The sequence below is a fragment of the Engystomops pustulosus genome, chromosome 6 (assembly GCF_040894005.1).
Source record: "Engystomops pustulosus chromosome 6, aEngPut4.maternal, whole genome shotgun sequence".
Classification (NCBI taxonomy): Eukaryota; Metazoa; Chordata; class Amphibia; order Anura; family Leptodactylidae; genus Engystomops; species Engystomops pustulosus.
The window spans coordinates 95,841,548-95,858,143 of NC_092416.1; the positions used below are offsets into that span (position 1 = coordinate 95,841,548).

A 16,596-nucleotide genomic window follows, 5' to 3' on the forward strand; every position below is an offset into this window, starting at 1 on the left:
ATAATTTTGGTTGCTCTCCTCTGCACCCGTTCCAGTTCTAATATGTCCTTTTTATACACTGGTGCCCAAAACTGTACACAATATTCCTAGTGTGGTCTGACCAGTGATTGGTATAAGGGCAAAACTATGTCTTTATCATGAGAATCAATTCCTCTCTGGATACATCCCATAATTTTATTTGCTTTAGCAGCAGCCCCCTGGCTCTGGTCACTAATATTAAGTTTACCATCCACCAATACCCCCAAGTCTATTTCAGCTGCAGTTTTTCCAAGTAATTGACAGTTTACAACATAATTACTTTTTGGGTTTTATAATGTTTTCATAAATTAAAAAAAAATTATAACCTTCCGTACAAAAGAAAAATTCTTCATTTTGCTATGTTCTGGCACTAATAACTTTTTCATACTTCAGTGCACGGAGCTGTGGGTGGTGTCATGTTTTGTGACTTTTGATTATGTTTTTAATGCTATCATTTTGAGGACTGTATGACCGTTTTGATCACTTTTTATCGAATTTTTAATATTTTTCAAAATGTCAAAAAAGTGTCATTTTCGAATTTGGCCGCCATTTTCCGTTAGGGGGTTAAACGCTGGGTAAAATCACTAATATATTTTGATAGATTGGACATTTTGGGACGCAATGATACCAAACATGTTTATGATTCTTACTGTTTATTTGCTTTTATATGTGATCTAGGGAAAGGGGGGGGGGTGATTTAAACTTTTACTTTTTTTTACAATTTTTTCAGATTTTTTTTTTTTAATTTTTTTTACCATTATTTCAGACCCTCCAGGATAATTTAACCCTGCAGGCTCTGATTGCTAATAGTATATACTGCAATACTACTGTATTGCATTATATAGCTATTTTACTATGATTTCTGATAGCCTGCCCTCTGCTGGCTACTAGAGATCATTGCACATGGCAAGCCTTCGAGTCTCAATGCCAACTAATCGCTGCCCTCCCATGACGTCACAGGGGGAGGCCAACGCCCATCCAAGGTGGCGGCTCCCATGTAACGGTACGCGGCCATGCACCGACCGCGGCAGTAACAGGCGGGGCGTCAGCTGTGTTATACAGCTGTCACCTGCTGTGTATGGTGAGAGCTCAGCTTGTGAGTTCTCTCCATACACCCTTTGCAGCACAAAGACAATATAGTTCATCCTTGGTCGCAAAGGTGTTAAACAATATGAGATAGCCCATATGAACATGTCATGTCCTTGGAAGATTCTGATAGGTTTATTGGCAACATCTGAGTTGGATAATTGGAGACATACCACCTGTGGATGTATTTGAAAGTGTAACGTCCCACCGAATGGGTTACAGTCCGAAATTGTGACTTCTAATAAAAATGACTTCTAGATGTAGGATAAGTATGGCTAACTGACCCTATAATCTGTATAGATTCTATGGGGCAATACCTTTAACAATGAGTATTTTCCCTTAAAGGGGTTTTCCCACGAAGACAAGTTAGGTCCTATCCACCGCATAGGGCCTAACTTGCTGATCAGTGGGGGTCTCATTGCCGTTCCTCAGACTATTTTCTATGGAGCTGACGGAGATTGCCGAGCACTGGGCCATAGAGATTAATAGAGCAGAACGGTCATGCACAGCCAAATGCTCCATTATTCTTATGGAGCGATGAGGGGTCGGTCGGACCCCTCTTTTTGCAATCTGTGAAGGTCTCAGAGAGACCGCCACTAATCAGCAAGTTAGGCCCTATCCCATGGATAGGGCCTAACTTGTCTCCGAGGGAAAACTCCTTTAATGAGATATGTCCAACGCCACAATCTACTGGCCTCCTTGGGTACTGCAGCTGTATGCCTCAGGGCGTTATCATACGATATGTTACGTCACGTTTTTTACGCGTTTTTGACATATTCCAAAGGTTTCAGCCTTGATCACATGCTAAAGCTACATTGAATTTCCACTGCATCTGCTAAAACGCAGTGTAACCTCAGCATGTAACCTCACGCGAAGCAACGCATTGTGTGAAAAAACCCTTAGAGTAATTCTATTAATTATTGCGACCGATAGAATGATTTGTTATAATTATATTGTACAAAGGTGCTGGTTGGTAACACATCTGGGTTGACCACTCCCAAAGCTTATATAAACCCTCGAGGTGGAAAGTTCTGGGTCTTTAGTCTTTTTTCTCCTGAGCTTCATGGAAGCACATCTGTCTGAGGCTCACTGCCCAGACACACGGCCTACAACTAATGCTTGCAAGTCCTTGAGCTAAAACCAGAGCCTGCTTTGGAGTACTGTATAGCAACTGCTCACCTGCAGCCTGCAGCTACCTATACCAGCCTGTAAGTTACCTCTGCGATCCAAACAGCAACCTTGAACCAGATGAATTGTTATCTGCTGTTGTTGCTGTTGCCGTGTTCCAGAATAAACGAACTGGTTTATGATTGTCATCCCTTGTCTCCTTGTGCCTTGTTCATCTGTACAGACAATTATATTCAAGAACAAACAAGATGGAAATGTCCAGCCATCATACTGCTCAGAAAGAAGAGGGATTTTGTACCTGAGTGAAGTTGGCCCCCCCACCTTGTTCAAATCAAACAAAATTGGTGTCAAACGTTTGTGCTACGTTTGTGCTGGTTTGTGCAGCAGAAATTTTCGTTTGTGCCGCTATCGTTTTTAAGATTTTAATGAAAGTTTCCAGAGGTCATCAGAGGACAACCAGCCCCCCCACGTTGCCCAAATCAAACAAAACTGGGACCGAACAATTCTGCTACGTTTGTGCTGGTTTGTGCTGCGCAAATTTTTGTTTGTGCTGTTTTGTTTTGAATATATGAACAAAAAATGAAAGTTCAAAAGTTCAAGCAGCCCCCCCACATTAACGGAATCAAACAAAACTGGTGTCAAACGTTAGTGCTACGTTTGTGCTGGTTTGTGCTGCAAAAATTTTCGTTTGTGCTGCTATAATTTTTAAGGTATGTTCAGGTGTTTGAGGTGTTTAGGATGAACTGGTAAAAAACAAACTTAGTGACACTTCCCTAGTTTGATCACCAAGCAAACACATTGTACTTTGGAAGAAATGAACTCTGATGACCTCTGCAAAAAAGTATGAATATATTAAAAATGATAGCAGCACAAACGAAAATTTTTGCTGCACAAACCAGCACAAACGTAGCACTAACGTTTGACACCAGTTTTGTTTGATTCGGTTAATGTGGGGGGGCTGGCTGAACTTTTGAACTTTCATTTTTTGTTCATATATTCAAAACAAAAGCAGCACAAACAAAAATTTGCGCAGCACAAACCAGCACAAACGTAGCAGAATTGTTCGGCACCAGTTTTGTTTGATTTGGGCAATGTGGGGGGGCTGGTTGACCTCTGATGACCTCTGGAAACTTTCATTAAAATCTCGAAAACGATAGCGGCACAAACAAAAATTTCTGCTGCACAAACCAGCACAAACGTAGCACAAACGTTTGACACCAATTTTGTTTGATTTGAACAAGGTGGGGGGGCCAACTTCACTCAGGTGGATTTTGTGTCCCAAAGATGAACTTGCTTTGGAATTTTGCATAGCAACACAAGAACAAATGCAAAAGACATTGAGAAGATGCTGGCTTAAGCTGATAAGAGTATGTTACTATCCACAGTGAAACAAGTTTTATATTGACAAGTATTATATTCCTCTGCGAGGAAGTAGCCAATACTCCAAAATATAGCTAAAAAGGTCAGATTAATGTTTTCAAATGCACATGGGAATAAAAACCTTAATTTTTATATATAAAGGGAGAAGCTTGTAAGCCTAATTGCCCCTTTGACACCCGCGAGCGTGATGCACTGAACTCGCATTACACTAGCAGCATGTGCTGCCTGGATCTCCCGGTCTGAACACTGCAGCATTTCAGGGTTTGGACCAGGAGATCCAGACAGCACATGGTGCGAGTGAGATGTGAGTTCAGCACATTACGCTCGCAAGTGTGAAAAGGGCCTTAGAATACCATCCCAACTGTGTAACATGGGGGTGGCAGCATCATGGGTTGTTTTGCTGCAGGAGGGACTTCACAAAATAGATCGCACCATTTTGAACATTATGTGACAATACTGAAAAGCTAGGAAGTTAAAGGTTTTGCACAAATGTGTCTTCCAAATGAATAATGACCCAAAGCAAATGTTAAAAGCCATACAGTTAGATAAATCTCTCCAGGCTACATTCACACACTTGGGGGAATTTATCATACGCAGACACATGAGCTTATGATAGAGGCAAAGCCCCCTCTGCCCCTGTCGGATCCATCAAGATGCTGTCAAATAATCACACATTATTGCGCACTGCAAGAATTTTCAATCATTATGCAACTACACCACATCCACACCATGTGGGTGTGGAGGCGGCATAGATGGGAGCATAGTGGGTGGGTACAGGTCATTCCTATCCACAGGTTTTTAAGCAAAGCTACGCCAGGTGGGACCTTGCATATGTTTGTCAGTCGACCGCTCCGTCAAATGGCATATGCCTCTTGATGTATCTGGCAATACACGGGAGGGGAAGTTGCCGTTATCATACACCAGTTTACGAGCGCTGGTGAGGTGCCCATTCCCCTAAGCCCGAGACTCTCTCCTGCAGAAGGGGCACCAGGGGTTGTCACAGTGCTCACTGAAAAAGGGATGAAAGGACTTGTCGGGAATAGGTTGTGACGCCAGTCTGGATGGATCGCTGACTTGGGCCCTGGGAGATAGGTGTTGTGGGTCAGCATGATGTTTAACCCTTCCCAACTAGGGCTGGCTCCCGGGGATGAATGGAGGAGGAGGTCACTTGCCTTGTGTTGATGGCGGTGCCCAAAGAAACAACTCCACACTTGTACTTGAACGTTAACTGTAGGGGTACCGGCCACCATGATGAGCTGTTCACCTCAATATGTTCTTCAATATGTTCCTCAATATGCTCCTCAATTGCTCCTCAGATGCATTGCACTTTCCTAGCTGTGCTAACTCACCCGGCCTCTACTTACGCCTGGCTCCTCAGAGCCCCAGACTCTCCTGCCTGTTCCCTCTAGGTCATCTTGCTAATAACTGACTTGGTAGGCTGCCTCCCTTCTTTATTAAACATATAACAATTAAAGGTACATACACAGTACATTGCCATTGCTATAGGACCCGACAAATTCTACAAAGTGAGGGGTGCTAGACTGGTGCATGTTAATATCCCTTATAGTGTTTTCAGTGGAAACACTTTTGCACCTATGCCAAGCCCCTACCACAGCCTTTGAATGGCATTTCAAATCGCCATTTTAACACTGTGTGTGTCATTCATCCAGAAGTAGCCTCTGTTGACCTAGGATAGAATATGAACTACCGTATATACTTGAGTATAAGCCGACCCGAGTATAAGCCGAGACCCCTAATTTTACCACCAAAAACTGGGAAATATTGACTCGAGTATAAGCCGAGGGTGAAAAATGGATTGGTCACAGTATATAGCCAGTATATAGCCAGCCAGCCCCCTATAGTATACAGCCTGCCCCCAGTTGTATACAGCCACCGCAGCCTGCCCCCAGTAGTATACAGCCATCCCAGCCTGCCCCCAGTAGTATACAGCCATCCCAGCCTGATCCCAGTAGTATACAGCACTGCCCAGCCTTCCCCCAGTAGTATACAGCCATCCCAGCCTGCCCCCAGTAGTATACAGCACTGCCCAGCCTGCCACCAGTAGTATACAGCACTTCCCAGCCTGCTCCCGGTAGTATACAGCACTGCCCAACCTGCCCCCAGTAGTATACAGCACTTCCCAGCCTGCCCCCAGTAGTATACAGCACTGACCAGCCTGCCCCCAGTAGTATATAGCACTGACCAGCCTGCCCCCAGTAGTATACAGCACTGCCTAGCCTGCCCCCAGTAGTATACAGCACTGCCCAGCCTGCCACCAGTAGTATACAGCACTGACCAGCCTGCCCCCAGTTGTATACAGCCACCCCAGCCTGCCCCCAGTAGTATACAGCCATCTTAGCCTGCCCCCAGTAGTATACAGCACTGCCCAGCCTGCCCCCAGTTGTATACAGCACAACACAGCCTGCCCCCAGTAGTATACAGCCCAGCCCAGGATTAAAAAAAATATTAAACTTATATACTCACCCTCCGGTGGCCCCGATCTGCAGCGCTGCTCCCCCGATCTGGCTTCTACGCCAGTCTTCTGTACATCGCGCTGGGTGCCGCCATTGCTCTCTCTTTATTTTTGCAGTCTGAAAATCTGCTAGATGGCCTGCAGAGCTAGTGTTGTTAACACAGTTCAGGTCTATGTTTGCAACATTGATTGCCCATGATGGTGGATGGAATCCGCAAACAACTGGACCGTTGTTCACACACACTATGGGCCAGATTTACCTATAGGGGCACATTTACAAAGGGCTGTGCACCTGTTTTTTGACCAGTTTCTAATTCTTTCATGTGCAAACTGCTTGCACAACTATTTAAGAAGTGTTTGTGCAATATTTGTGTCACACGTGACCCTTTTGTGGTGCAGCTGCAGTAATAATAATAATAATAATTATTCTTTATTTTATATAGCGCACACAGATTAGGCTTCATAGGACACAAATTAGGGGATGTTCCGGTGCTAAGTCAGACGGAATGCTAGATTTAACATGCAAAGTTCGATATGATTGTGTCGCATGCCCCAATTTAAAAATGCTGCACTCTGTTAGAACAATGCATGGGGCACCATATTTATGAAGAATGTGTGCCAAAAATCCTGAATCGGGCACAATCTGCACTATATACAGACAAACTGCATTTAGTGTGGTTTGCACTGTTGTTAGTATATATGCCCTTATAGTGAGGCAAACTGCACGTCACTATCCTGCAGAGAGTGTCAGTGTACCTTTGTGCCCCTGTACAGCTCCTGCCTCCTGCTTCTTCACTCACAGGAACGTAGATCACAGTGGGAGGAACTGTACAGGAGCAAAAAGTTGGGGGCTTAGAGCTAAGGAGGGAGCAACACACACAAGTCATGTGTTGTTTTTTGAAATACATGCAAACCAAAGCCAACCCCTGGGACCAAACAGAGAATTTTGTCAGGAAGCCAGGTAAGTTAAAATACACAATTATATTGTAATGCTAATGGTTAAAAAAGTGAGAAAAGCATATTTGCAATGCAGTTGTAATAGGCTTCTGGAACATGTCTTAAATGAGGATGCAGTCCCTGGTGATAGGTTCCCTTTAACAATCTAAGCAACTCATGTATCACTAGGCACCTGAAAAGTCCACATGAGCTGCAGACACCTGAGGCTCCTTTTGCTGCTTCGGTTGGCACATCCACTCATGAAGGGAGGATGTGACACCACTACCAGCATTACCACTACCACTACCAGTAACCATCATCAAGCCTGTCCATGCCATCCATTCAGTTTACAATCCCCCCAATATTGGAGAGAACCTCCATGGTTTGGACCATGTCACGTACAAGTTTTGGTTGTGAATAAGTATATAGAAGATACATTATGTACAATATGGTTGTATCCAAAGTGACTGTCAAAACATAAAACTAGAAAGCTCATCTCAATGTTGCACTGATGTCTCAGATTCAGTGCGCCATTGCCATGCTCCACAGTGCTCACAAAACCACAGTCTAAATATAAACCAAATATAGAAAAAGTATGTTCAGGGTGAAAACATCTCAACATAGGATCGACACAGCAAATATACCATCAAAATTGAGCATGATAAAATAATGTCAAAATGTCAAAAAATGTCTTCTGATGCTAATAACTTTTTCATACTTCAATGTATAGAGTTGTGTAAGATGTCATTTTTTGCAAGATAAGCTGACGTTTTCATTGCTACATTTGTCAGGACTGTGTTTTTCTTTCAATCACTTTTTATAAAAAAAATGTATTCCATGTTAAATTCCAAAAGTGGTGTTTTGGACATTTGGACACTATTTTCCATTATGGGGTTCACCGCCAGGAATAACCGGTTTTATATTTTGATAGATCAGGCATTTAGGGATGCAGTGATACTTAACATGTTTGTGATTTGTACTGTTTATCAGTTCTAGGAAAAGGGCGGTGATTTGAATTTTAAGTTTTTTTTTATTTTTCTTATTTTTTTGTTACTATTTTTTAGACCCTCTAGGGTACTTTAACCCTAGGAAGTCTGATTGTTCCTATCATATGCTGCAATACTACTATATTGCAGTATATGCCATTTCTACTCATTGTTAAGAATTTGCAGAAGCCATACAGCCAGCTGTTACACAGACCCAAGGCTGTCATGACAACCAATCACCACTCCCTGATGATATCACAGGGAGCGACGATCAAAACAAAGAGAGAGGTGCCCAAGTCGGTGAATCGATTAATGGGTTGAAAAGGACCCTGATCGGTTCTAGGGTATTAGCGGTTTGCTGCAATATGAAGCAAACCCCACCTCTGTATGACAAGTGTTCACCCATTGAGCCCTCTTCATACAGTATTAACTGCTCCGTGCCTTACTATAACGGCATGACGCTCTAAGACAGGGGTCAGGAACCTTTTTGGCTGAGAGAGCCGTGAACACCACATATTTTAAAGTGTAATTCTGTGAGAGCCGTTCAATATGCAAATTCCCCCCAGTAGATAGGTAGCCACGGCACATGTCTTCCAGTAGATAGGTAGCCACAGCACTTCCCCCTCTAGTAGATAGGTAGCCCAAGTACATGGCCCAGAGTAGATAGGTAGCCACAACACATGCCCCCCAGTACATAGGTAGCCTCAGTACATGCTCCCCAGTAGATAGGTAGTCATAGCACATGCCCCCCAGTACATAGGTAGCCTCAGTACATGCTCCCCAGTAGATAGGGAGCCACAGCACATGCCCCCCAGTACATAGGTAGCCTCAGTACATGCTCCGCAGTAGATAGGTAGTCATAGCACATTCCTCCAGTAGATAGTTAGCCCCAGCAAATGCCACCAGTAGAAAGGTAGTCACAGCACATGACCCCCCCCCCAGTAGATAGGTAGACACAGCACATGCCCAAGTTAGATAGGTAGTCATAGCAAATATCTCCCAGTAGACAGGTAGCCCCATCACATGCCCCCAGGACCCAGTAGATAGGTAGTGGCAGCACATACCAGCCTCCAGTAGATAGGTAGTCACAACAAATAAAAAGGGAATACTCACCTACCTGCTCTCCTTTCAGTGGCTTCTCATCACTCCAACGCTCTTCTCTACGACCCAGGCGCTGCTGCCATCATTGCTTAGGCAATGGGGCCTGGGTCATACAGAGGAGTGGATTCTGCTCTACTCTATGACACAGGCGCTGTCACCTAAGCAACGGTGCAGTGATGGTCACCTTGGTCACACAAAGGATGCAGGCAGTGGTAACATCCCGGCCTGCATCCAGTGGTCATTGCTGTGTGTGTCGTAGATGCTGATAATAGCAATGGCGATTGCTATTAATCAGTGATTTGTCTGAGAGCCAAATGCAGCCATCGAAAGAGCCACATATGGCTCCCGAGCCGTAGGTTCCCTACCCCTGCTCTAAGAGGTTAATAACACTAATCTAAACTATTTATAATCGCCTACACGCAATTATGTATTTTCCAGCCACTGGCTAGAAATTTTTAATATAATCTCTCAGTATAGCTGTTTATAGTCTTCTAAAAAAGTGAGTTCACGTCTCTCAGGCAGACAGTAGTGATAGCTAAGGATAGGGCCCTTTTTAAATTACGCAATTGATGCAATTACAGCTCCTTTTGATTGTTAGATAAGTGGGGATCGTGCCTGATTATACTGCTTGACCTTTTTACTGAATTCCATCTACTGAAATATTTTTTTATGTATGTCTTGAAAAAGATGTGATAAATGTTCAAACAGAAAACAGTCCCTTTCCATAAACAATGCATTCTACTCGCTATAGAAAGGGTATATGTAGGGCTGGGCAAATAACTATTATTTTGATTAATTTATTTCAGTGAGTAATTATATGGTACTAAAGTAAAAGGAAAGGGAACCTGTCCTCAGGAAGGCCATTTTTACATGTTGAAAGGTTCCAATAGCCACTGGCATGTTGATTTAAAAAATACTTATCATGCATCTGAATAATTCCATAGCTTTGTAAATACCTCTTTAACCATAACATAGCTCCTGCCAGCAATGTGTGGTGATATTTTGAGTACATCTCCAAAGATGTAATCTGATCATTAAACGTAACCTAAAATGACATTGTGTGGACATCATCTACTCCATTGAGAATTACCTCTATTCATGTGAGCGCCGTTCCAATCTCAACCTCCTGGTCAAAATTGTATTCAACTCCCAGGGATGCTGCAGTCCAAAAGAGAATTGGTTGCGGCGGTGAGCTGAAGTAAGTGGTGGAAAGTAGCGGATATATCTGTCACTGTTAAAGATTATTGTTTTTTTGCAAATGCGGACAAAAAACCGAGATAAAATGTAGACAAAATGCAACGGATAGGCAACGGACTCGCAATACACATGCCAGTGTGAATCCACCCTCAGGTTCTCTCTAAACTTTGAAAGGCTTGGATTACTATTTTTATTGAAATTGCAATTCAGCTGCATACAATAAAAAGATCAAATTAGTGCCTTTAAGTATTGTAAATTATTTTCCTTTGAAAATGTAATTCAAAATAGGGGTATATTTCTAGTTTGCTAAAGGTGAATCATCCAACATGATCTTCTTAGAAGCACTCAGTAGTTTGTTCATTTTCAGTTAGAGGGTTAAAATATGTCACTGGTACAGATAACAATCTCCAATGTACAATTTGCATTCACTAGTGCAGAGCAGAAAGACTAATAAGACTTTGTCTCAAGCTTTGAGCAATCAATGTCATAAGCCAGTGAAGGTCAAAGCACACGTGCAGTAAAGCATAGGCAGACAGTCTCTTACACTCATGGGGATCTGTAGATATATGTCAATTCTGTTGAAGAAATTGTTTCCATAGTGAAGGATTGCAGATGGGATCTAACATTAGGAGCCAATTCTGTATAAATAGATTCTTCACTCAGAAGGTCACTTAACCATTTGCCTGTTTATACTATTTAAAGATCTGATATCCTTCCTATGCAGTTCAAAACTCCTATTATATATTCTAGATTATAATTCAGGTGCTATATAAAGATCATGGTATGGATGTGAAGGAAGATTCATATTTAGAAGATTTTTTTTTCTTAGGAGTCTTACCAGATATTTTACAAAATGTGTAGCACTTAATAATTATAAATGTGGGTCAGAAAAGAAACAAGACTATTTAAACAAGACTTGTCAGGTCGATTTGGGTCATAAAAACTTGGAGGAACCAGCTCACCTTGCTATGATTAAGGACAGTACAGCTGTCCGAAACACATAAGCCATGATGTGTCTGTTACAAGTGGATTTTCTGTACTGCATCAATAAAGAACAAAGTTTTTCAAGTGTTTGGAGCGTGGCTGGACTGTGGATTTTTGGTGCTACAGGTCGATTTGGGACCCTAAACTTTACCTAAAGCTTTATGTGTGCGGTGAAGATGAGATCCCCCCCTTATTGTATGGTTCAGCACCATAATGAGGTACCAAACGTGCTCAGTACGTGAACCCTCTCCATAATCCCCAAACCATCCATCACTTTGCGAGAAAGATGTTTATGGCAAACTCTTCTTAAAGGTAACCAATCAAGGTGATTGGGACACTGAACCACCTACAGGTTCTTAACCCCTTAAGGACCAGGCCCTTTTTCATTTTTGCGTCTTTATTTTTCACTCCCTACCTTCAAAAATCTATAACTTATTATTCCATGCAAAGAGCTGTGTATGCGCTTATTTTCTGCGTAACAAATCGCACTTCATAGTGGTAGTATTCAATATTCTATGGTGTATACTGGGAAGCGGGAAAAAAATTCTAAACGCATTGAAAATGCTGAAAAAACACATTTGCACCATTTCTTGTGGGCTTGGATTTTACAGCTTTTACTGTGCGCCCCAAATTACATGTCTACTTCACTCATTGGGTCAATACGATCAGGTTTTATAATGATTTCATACATTTACAAAATAAAAATTTCTTAATTTTGCCATCTTCTGGTGCTAATAACTTTTCCATAATTTGGTGTGTGTGGTGTCATTTTTTGCAACTTTTGGTTACGTTTTCAATGCTTCTATTTTTAGGACTGTACCACCTTTGGATCACTTTTTATTGAAGTTTTTAATATTTTTCAAAATGGCAAAAAAATGCCATTTGCGACTTCGGGCGCTATTTTCGGTTACGAGGTTAAACGCAATGAAAAAACTTTATTATATTTTGATAGATCGGGCATTTTTAGACGCTGTGATACCTAATGTGATTATGATTTTTACTGTTTATTTATATTTATGTGACTTCCAGGGTGATTTGAATTTTTAGGTTTTTTTTATATATATTTTTTTTTTTACTTTTTTTTATTTATATTTTTAAAATATTTTTCAGACTCCCTAGGGTAGTTTAACCCTAGGTTGTCTGATTGATCCTACCATGTACTGCCATACTACAGGGAAAAAACACACACATCCTTTTGTATTAAGGTAAAATTATTTGTTACATCTATGCATATCTTCCCACTGTTTTCAGACACAAGATAAGAAATATGATGACATTATGATAGAATTGGTTAATAGAAATAGATTACATCTTGGCGACTGTTCAGACCTGTCGGGATGCGAGTTTGTAGGAGGAAGATCCAAAAGGTCTCCCGTTCAAGGAGGCATCTCCTATGGTCCCCTCCCCTTTTAGGCTTGTTAACTTTTTCAAAAGCAACAACTTTACAGGTCCCGCAGTTCCTGCAGTAATAGATAGCTTTGGATCTTTGTGTGACCCGAGGCTGCCATGGCAACAGATCACTGCTCCCTGATGACGTCACGGGGAGCGACGACCGGAGCGATCGGTGCTAGCACAGGCGTTTGCTTTATTGTGAAGCAAACGCCCAGTGAGTATGAAGAGGGCTCAGCCCGTGAGCCCTCTTCATACTCCCCCATGCGCAACAAGACGTAACGGTACGTCTTATTGCGCTATGGGGTTAAAGACGTTGCTGCAGACTCGGGCCTGTGCCAGCTGACGTCTAAAGTCAGTGGGAAGTCTGAAACAAGTTTAGAAGAGTTTGCCATAAACATCTTTCGTCGCACAGTGATGGATGGTATGGAGAGTAAGGAGAGGGCTCCCATGCTGAGAACGTTTGGTATCTCCTTATGGTTCTGAACCACACAATAAAGGGAAGATGTGATCTTCACTGCACACATAAAGCCATGAAAGCAAAACCTATAATGATGGTGCAACTAAAGTTTTATTGCCAATTCCACCACATTAAAAAAAATTTTTCCCTGCTTCCCAGTACATAGCACAAAACATATAATGGCTCCACTAAAAGTCAATTTGTGTATTATGAAGTGCAGCCGCTGAGATGTATTATGATGATCTGAGGCACTTGAGATGTGTATGATAATCTGCATTATATATATATGAAATGTACAGAAAGTCCAGAGCAACACTACAAACAAGTAAAAATGGCGGTGCAGAGCCGAAGAGATCTGTGGCAAAACGGTCCAAATAGCTATATCCAAAAATAGGCAGCACTCGGTTGTAAGGTGAAAAATCAAGGGTGATGTTTATTCCATTGTGACGTTTCAGTGGTGGCACCCACCTTTTTCAAGCATAAACTTTAGTGAACACATACCAGTCATATGAAGGTGAACAATGTCTCTCATTGGTTAGAGAGCAACGTGGGTAATACAGATAAGATATATGAAATACAATATAACAAGTGCAAAATTACATTGGTATCATGAGGATAATGCATAACACATACATAAAGTGCAAAAATAGATATCCCAGTGTTAGTAAAGTGCACTAGTGTTTAAGATTAAAACAGTAAACCAGCCCCTGTCTCCTTATTCATTCATAAAAAGAGTGATCACCTGCAATTAGATCACCTGTCTCGGTGCGTTTTGTGGAGAAAACCAGAAGCATATGGTGCAACGCCTACAACAGTTCCCTCAGTGTGTCTTTGCAAGCGTTTCATCTGGTTATCAAGTGGCACGCACGTGTGGTCATGTCCACATGAGTTTTATATCTTCTGCATATGAGGAACATCTGCTCCACCACTGCAGATTTTGCAAAACAGGCGGGTGACTTAATGACCCGATTTCTGGCTGTCCTAACGACAAACCAAATCAAAAAGCGACAAACTTTATTACACATAGATCCAAGTAACCAAGGTTTGTCACAACCTTCCATAACAGATTGGCCAACATGATGGGCATTTTAAACAAATTTTGCCCACCTTTGATGACCAAATTGACTCAGGAATCAGGATAAGGATAATCTGCTTGAAACCTACCTGGAACAAGATCAGTGAATATTTGGGGCTCCACAGCCTTGGCCCAAATGGGAGCCAACATGTTGCATTACCCAAAATATCAAAGTATTTGATCCACTATGTGTTTATGTGGTTCTCCCTAGTTATGGATAGCACAAGGGTCTACAATACCATTAGTGACAGTGTCTCCACCTTATTGGGCTTCTATTCTGATATCCTCTCTTCACTTAGCACACATACACAGGTGCCTCTCCAATTCACAGCTTGTCCTGGCTTTCATTCTGGCATGCACCACGAAGGAGCAAACACGTGGACCTAGGATGACAATCACCCAGTGACTATCGTTGGTGTATTTTCATACGTTTGGTGTTATTTAGTTAATACTTGATCAGTTTAACTTGTACTGGCAATCTACTGTACATTTGATGATAAGGGTATGGAGACAGCCTGTGGATCAGTTATTCTACCAAATGATCCTCCAATTTATTCATACTGACACAGATTCCCATTTTCAGGGTGATATTGTTATATCCTATCTAACTATGTATATACTGGCCTTTGTGCCCTGTGTTTTATGTTTACCCTATTATTGGTGTACTAGAGTGAGCCCAAAGTTTGGACTATATATATATTGCTTAACCCCTTAAGGACCCATTTTAAATGCACCTTGGTGAATTTGAAAATCTGTGTGGAGTGTGTGGATACTTTATGGAATAACTCAAATAGTTTTACGTCTCTAAGTCATTCTGGTGTTATTTTTTTTGCAAAATGTTGATTTATATTTTAGTGACAAAACTAAATTAATATGAAAAATTCCCCCAACATGGATATTATCTGCTTTCTGGACAATTGGCTGGGCCTACTATGAAGAGAGTGCATTTTGACTTTCCTGCTTTTCTAGACCCTATCCACATTTACAGAGAAATTCAGAAATGAAGATGTTCTTGTGTTCTTTTGAATATATATACATGGTGATTTGGTGTTTTTAACACAAAAATTAATTATATACTCATGTAGGTACATATTATAATAATAATTCCTTTATTTATATAGCGCACACAGATTACGCAGCGCTGCACAGAACATGCAAAATTAGTCCCTGTCGCCAATGAGGCTCACAATCTAATCAACCTACCAGAATGTTTTGGAGTGTGGGAGGAAACCGGAGGACCCGGAACAAACCCATGCAAATATGGAGAGAACATACACACTCTTTGCAGATGTTAACCCTGGGACTTGAAGCCAGGTCCCTTGTGCTGCAAGGCTGTATTAAGAAAAGTATTTGTGTAAGTTCTTCAAAACTTGTTTAGAGGCAAAGGTTTACATTTAATATTAATAAAGAAATTTTAGAACTGTCAATGTTGGTTTCTACATTTTCTAGAACAAGATTTGCATTGAATCAACATATGAAATTTAATATGCTGGTAAATAAGGAAAATAAGAAATGTGTACTTGCTAGGCAGTTTATTTAACCCAAGACCGGCTTTGATTTGAATGTGTTCTGTACCCTCTAAGTGCTTCCTAAGCATTTGCCCTTTGTTTATTCCACTCCTCTTTCTTTCTCACATCTCTACCTAACCTTCCATGCATAATTTTGCTGCCCCCCTGGAGAAAGTGATCGTGATGGATTTTTCAGAACCATCTGCTCTGCTTGTTAGGCTCTTAATTAACAAGTAATTACTCACATAATATTCACAGTGCTTGCTGTAACAACACTTTCTTGGAACGATTCTCAGTGAATGAATTGGTTAACTTGGAATCACCCATCTTAGCCTCATCATCCATATTGTCTGTTTTGTGGGGTATTTGTGAGGTAATGGAAGGATACAGTTTTAAAAGACTCCTAGGAACAGGTGAGCATTGTCTCTGTGGAGCTTAATGAAGCAAATGGAGCCAATTCTCAACTCCATGCTAAATGGCAGATACACTCTTGTTTTTAATGGACCCTGGCAGGGATTCTACAGCTTTGAGAAATAAAAATATCTAATTAAATTGCCTTATAGAGGATTCTGTGATCTAAAACTACAGCTAAAGCTCAACGTTATTTGTTAATATGTTAGGTTTCTGCTGTTTTTCTGTAGGGCCTGTACCTAGAACAGAAGCATAGCAATAAAATCATCTTCAGCTAGGACAATTTGGATAGTGGTGTGGTTTGGCGAAGGATCATACAAACAAACTAAACAATGTCTTTTGGAAGACAAGGATTGCAAAAAATGAGAATAGTCCTTAACCCCTTAACGCTGAAGCCACTTTTCACCTTCCTGACACGGCCCATTTTTTCAAATCTGCCCTGTGTCACTATAAATGGTTATAAC

At 41.4% G+C, this 16,596-nt stretch overlaps 1 long non-coding RNA gene across 1 annotated transcript in view; it reads left to right on the forward strand.

Annotated features, from left to right (window-relative positions):
- LOC140065815 (uncharacterized) overlaps positions 1 to 15,475 on the forward strand; it is a 30,383-nt gene extending 14,908 nt beyond the window's left edge. The window contains exon 3 of the long non-coding RNA XR_011848065.1: positions 15,335 to 15,475. This is a non-coding gene — a long non-coding RNA (uncharacterized lncRNA). The remainder of the gene's footprint in view (positions 1 to 15,334) is intronic.
- Positions 15,476 to 16,596: the final 1,121 nt, after the last annotated feature.